Source organism: Pleurodeles waltl, chromosome 1_1, assembly GCF_031143425.1.
Source record: "Pleurodeles waltl isolate 20211129_DDA chromosome 1_1, aPleWal1.hap1.20221129, whole genome shotgun sequence".
NCBI lineage: Eukaryota > Metazoa > Chordata > Amphibia > Caudata > Salamandridae > Pleurodeles > Pleurodeles waltl.
The window spans coordinates 400288932-400294931 of NC_090436.1; positions in this window are offsets into that span (position 1 = coordinate 400288932).

Sequence of the window (6000 nt, forward strand, 5' to 3'; positions counted from 1 at the left end):
TCCAGAGTGTTGTCTGCCCGGCTGAAACACATGCGAAGCTACATCGTTTTCCCTCAGGTGGAGGATTTGCCTACAGTGAAAGGTGATTTCTATGCCCTGGGACATATCCCCAACATCATATGTGCCATTGATGGGACCCATGTGGCTTTGGTACCCCCCCCCCCGCAGGAGTGAACAGGTGTACAGAAACCGGAAGAGTTACCATTCCATTAATGTACAGATGGTATGTTTGGCAGACCAGTACATCTCCCATGTGAATGCCAAGTTCCCTGGCTCAGTGCATGACGCCTACATCCTGCGGAATAGCAGCATCCCTTATGTGATGGGTCAACTCCAGAGGCACCGTGTGTGGCTATTAGGTGAGCACCTGGAAGCAAGACAGTGGGAATGGTTGTCTGGGTCTGGGGATATCCCTACAGGTTAGTGTGTGTTTAACAGTTGTCCCTCGCCATTTGCAGGTGACTCTGGTTACCCCAACCTGTCATGGCTACTGACCCCAGTGAGGAATCCCAGGACAAGGGCAGAGGAATGCTACAATGAGGCACATGGGCGTACACGGCGGATAATTGATCGGACCTTCGGCCTCCTGAAGGCCAGGTTCAGGTGCTTCCATATGGCAGGTGGATCCCTATTCTACTCACCTAAGAAGGTGTGCCAGATCATCGTGGCCTGCTGTATGCTTCACTACTTAGCTTTGCGACAACAGGTGCCTTTTCTGCAGGAGGATGGTCCAGATGGCGGTGTTGTTGCAGCTGTGGAGCCTGTGGACAGTGAAGCAGAAGAATAAGACATGAACAACAGGGACTCAGTGATCCAGCTATATTTCCAGTGAGACACAGGTAAGAATACAAACCTGCCCATTACATGTACTTTAACACTAATACCTCTCTACTGTCTGTTGTTTTCACCCAGTGTATGGTCACTGAGTTGTTACTTTCCCTTACGATTTCACAGATGTGTGTCCCACAGTGTGACTTCTGCTTTGATTCATCATGGACTACAGCTGTGTGACATAGGTATGTTGACATTACAAATGAAAGAGCTTTTTGACACTGTAATTGCTAATACACTATTCTGAAATCACAGACTGACTCCAGATTGTTTTGTGCTTTAAGGGTGTTTATTTTAGTGCTCAATATTGGAGGGGGTAGCATAATGGTCAGGGGTGATGGTGGAGGAATGTCCATGGCAGAGTCCAGTCTATTAGTCTCACAGGTGCATTGCCCAAATGGGCATAGGAAGTGGAGCTGGGGCAGTTTAAAGATGGACAGGGTGACAAAGTGGGACAGAAGAATGACATTCAGGGTGGTCTCATTTCTTGGCGGGGGTCTTGGCATCGTTCTCTGTCTTTGTCCTGGATCTCAGGGACCGTTTGCGAGGTGGTTCTCCCTCTGCAAGGGGTGGGGTGCTGGTGTGATGGTCCTGTGGCAGTGCCTCCTGTCCACTAGCCCCGGCGGAGGTGGTGGGCAGTTCATCGTCCAGGCTAGTGTCAGGGGCCCCTTGTAGTGCCACAGTGTTCCTCCTGGTGTTGAGTACTTCCTTCAGCACCCCTACGATGGTGCCCAGGGTGGAATTGATGGCTCTAAGTTCCTCCCTGAAGCCCAAATACTCTTCCTCCTGCAGGCGCTGGGTCTCCTGAAACTTGGCCAGTACTGTTGCCATCGTCTCCGGGGAGTGGTGGTAGGCTCCCATGATGTTTGAGAGGGTCTCGTGGACAGTGGGTTCCATTGGCCTGTCCTCCCCCTGTTGCACAGCAGCCCTCCCAGCTCCCCTGTGTTCCTGGGCCTCCATCACCTGCCCCCAGGTCCCTGTTGTTGTTGGGGTGGTGGGTTAGCCTGGGTTCCCTGTAGTGGTGGACACACTGCTGATTGACGTGTTCTGGGGACGGAGGTATGGGCCCGCTGGGTGGGTGCTATGCTGGTGTTTCCAGAGGGGGGAAGCTCTGTAGTGGCCTGTGACTGTGTGATGGGAACCGACTGTCCCGAGGTCCCCGATGGGCCGGGCTGGTCATCTAGATCCAGTTGGACAGAGGTGCTGTCATCACTGTCGGCCTCTTCTGTTGGTGGTGTGGACATGTATGGACCCTCCTGTCCGGTGACGTTGGGTAGGGGTCCTGCATGGGTATAAAAGTATGTTTATTACATCTGTGTATGCCATGGGGTTCAATGGGTGGGTGACCGTGTATCCCAGTGCTTGCATTGCTGTGTGGGACCTTGTGTGATGATGGTTTAGGGGGGTGTATGGGTATGTGCAGTGGACATGCTTTAGTGATGGGTGTCCGTGCTTTGTCGTTGCATGCAGGGCTTAGTGTTAGGATGTGTTGTTTGTGATGTTGGGACATTGGTGAGGAGTTGGAGTGATGGGGGTGAGGGTGGGGGTATGTGATGGCATGCAGGTAGGGTGGGGTATGTAATAGTTAAGATTTGACTTACCAGAGTCCATTCCTCCAGCTACTCCTGCGAGGCCCTCAGGATGCAGAATCGCCAAGACCTGCTCCTCCCAGTCCGCTGAACCGCAAGGTGGTGTCTTGAGACCATGGAACGCACCTTCCCCCGTAGGTCGTTCCACCTCTTCCTAATGTCATCCCGATTTCTTGGGTGCTGTCCCACTGCGTTGACCCTGTCCACGATTCTTCGCCATAGCTCCATCTTCCTTGCAATGGAGGTGTGCTGTACCTGTGATACGAATAGCTGTGGCTCTACCCAGACGATTTCCTCCACCATGACCCTGGGCTCCTCCTCCGAGAACCTGGGGTGTCTTTGCCATGCCATGGGGTGGTGTGGGTGATGTGTGGGGTGCTGTGTGGGGTGATAAGTGTGCTGATATGTAGTGGTGTGTTGTGTGAGGTGCGTGGAAGTTATGTGGGTGATGGTGTTGTGTGCCTGTGGATGCTTGTATTGTTGATGGTGGTGTATCTCTCTGGCCTTCTCTCGGTATTTGTGGTCGTAGGGGTTTGTGGGTGATGTGGGTGTGTGTTTTATATTGTATTGGGTGTGTGGGAGTGGTGTGTGTATGTGTATCAGGTGTGTGTATTTGGAATTGTCCAATGTGGTAGTGTTTTGTAAATGTGTGTGTATTTTGAGCGCAGCAGTGTGTACCGCCAATGGAATACCGTGGTTGAAAGGCTGCAGCGTGGATTCGTGGGTCATGATAGTGTGGGCGTACTTCTGTTGGCGTGACGGTGTCAGTTTTGTTTTCGACAGTTTATCACTGACCTTTGATGTGGCGGACTTGTGTGGGTGTCTGAATATTGGCGGATTCCGTGCTGTGGGTCATAATAGCTGTGGCGGAATTCCGCGGCCACGGCGGTGTGTTGGCGGTCTTCTGCACGGCGGTAAGCGGCTTTTACCGCCAATGTTGTAATGACCGCCATAGTGTTCCTATGGTCCATTTCTCTCAACCTTTTTGAATGCCCTTGTTAAGCCAGTTGTGGGTTATCAAATGGGGTATGGAACAAATAGTCCCTAAATTAAAGTCATAAGGCTACGAAGGATTGATGAACCCACCAAATTGTCTAATGCGTGAAGGTCCGGTCTGATTGCATATGTTGATTTGATATGTAGAGTTGACACTTCGAGTCAAGAATAATTAATCCAAGCTTATTGTTTATTGATGCGCATATGCGTAAAACGCCACTGTAAGCCGCCACGTGTTTCGCCCCATGTGGTGTGTCAACCTGGGACTCTTTCCAGGCTCTCATGATCATAACAGGGCAATCAGTTACTAAGGACTGTTGGAAGACGTGGTTTTATATAACCCGTGATGTCAGTGAAAATGAAGAGGTCCCTTGATGTACTTTGTGCGTCCAGTGGAAAGTAGAAGAAAAAGAAAGGGAAACAGGAAAGATAGGTGCAGTCTAACACGTCTCATGAACCTTAGAAAGGAATATTTCTAGGTGTATGGGAAAATCCCAAAGTGAATTATTTCCCCAGAGTTGTTGGTGGCACATGCAGATTAAGAACCTGCGATAAGTGAAGCAGATGCTGGCACAGTGTGTGGATAGTCCAGATAAGTATCATTTCTTTCAATGGGTGTATTACTGCATGTAATAGATATTCCATTACTGCATGCAGATAAGGAGATTGTAATCAGAAGCATCACATACCAAATGACAGTCATCTAGGCGATCCTTACAATTGGGCAATATTCTCAGTCTATATAAGAGAAATACATACAAATGTTGTCTACTCTGACAATATGTTCATAAAGAGCTGTACAGATACATTATTCTGTAGAGATGTTCAAAGAACTTAAACATGTATTTAAACAGTATTCAATGTATTCACGTTGATTGGAAAATATCCATAGTTCATGTAAGCGTTATGGGCCATAGGTAAAGAGTTTTTGTATGCTGGGAATTTACACACATTAATCTTATTTAAGAAAAATAAGGAAAATAAAAATAAAGGCCAGCATTTTTCTTATTGAATTGGCTATCATACAAAGCGATTTCGAGAGCATAAATGTTATTGAACCATTAGTGAAGCATTAATAAGGCAAACACAATAATTCTACATGAGGGAAGAAAAAAGAAAAATCGCCCTTTTTTAGTTAAATAGTAGGTGACCACAATTGGTTGGAAATTACGTTATTGAGTTAACAGTACAACATTTGTATGCGCTAATTTCATGCACGCTAATCCTATGTAAGGTTATGAAAGACATAAAACAGCCAGCCAGGACTACTCTTGCTCGTCTTAGTTGGATAATAAAGGATCCCGGGGGGGCTCACTATCCATTATTCCGACCGTGCAAATGCGGTACTGAACTATAAGTAATGTTTTGTCATATGCGGTAGTCCCGTGTAAAAATGTAATGAAACAGCCGGTGGAGGAGGCTGGCCTGGCTTATAGTGGGTACCTTGTGGTACTTACACCTTGTGCCAGGTCCAGTTATCCCTTATTAGTAGATTAGAGGTGTTCTAGCAGCTTAGGCTGATAGAGGTAGCTATAGCAGAGAAACTTAGGCTTAACTAGGAGACATGCAAAGCTCCTATTATACCACTTACATCACTTAGCACTATATCATAAGAAAACACAATACTCAGAGTTACTAAAAATAAAGGTATTTTATTTTAGTGACAATATGCCAAAAGTATCTCAGAGGATATACTCCTTTAGGAGGTAAGTAATATGCACAAAATATACAAACAAACCAAAATCAGGTAAGTAAACAGTTAGAAAAGTAGTGCAAACACTGTAGAACACAATAGAATGCAATAGGGGAAAATAGGCATGGGGCAACACAAACCACATACTCCAAAATTGGAATGCAAACCACAAATGGACCTCAGGCCTAGTGTAGTGTGTAGAGGGTCGCTGAGAGTGTTAGAAAACACTAGGGGTGTCCAAGATACCCCACCCCAAGACCCTGAAAAGTAGGAGTAAAGTTACCCTACCACCCCAGAAAGACAGTAAAGCCGAGATAGGGGATTCTGCAAAGACAACAACTGACTGCAAAGCACTGAAGACAGATTCCTGGTCCTGAGGACCTGTAAAGGAAGGGGACCAAGTCCAAGAGTCACGCAAGTGTCCAGGGAGGGCAGGAGCCCAGTAAACCCGGGTGAAGGTGCAAAAGGGCTGCCTCCGGGTGGAAGAAGCCAAAGATTCTGCAACAACGGAAGGTGCCAGGAACTTCTCCTTTGGTCTGAAGATGTCCCACGGCAAGCTGGAGGATGCAGAGTTGTTTTCACGCAGAAAGACCGCAAACAAGCTTGCTAGTTGCAAGAGTTGCTGTTGAAGGTTTTGGGTGCTGCCAGGGCCCAGGAAGGACCAGGAGGTCGCCCCTTGGAGGAGGAGACAGAGGAGGCGCTCAGTAACACAGAGAGCCCACGCAGAAGCAGGCAGCATCCACAGAAGCACCTGAACAGGCATTCAGAAGATTTGAGCATGACGGTCGACTCAGCACAACAAAAGAGGGTCCCACAAAGTCGGAGTCCAACTCAGCGAGTTGGGCAATGCAAGACAGAGGGCTGGGGACCTGGGCTAGGCTGTGCACAAAG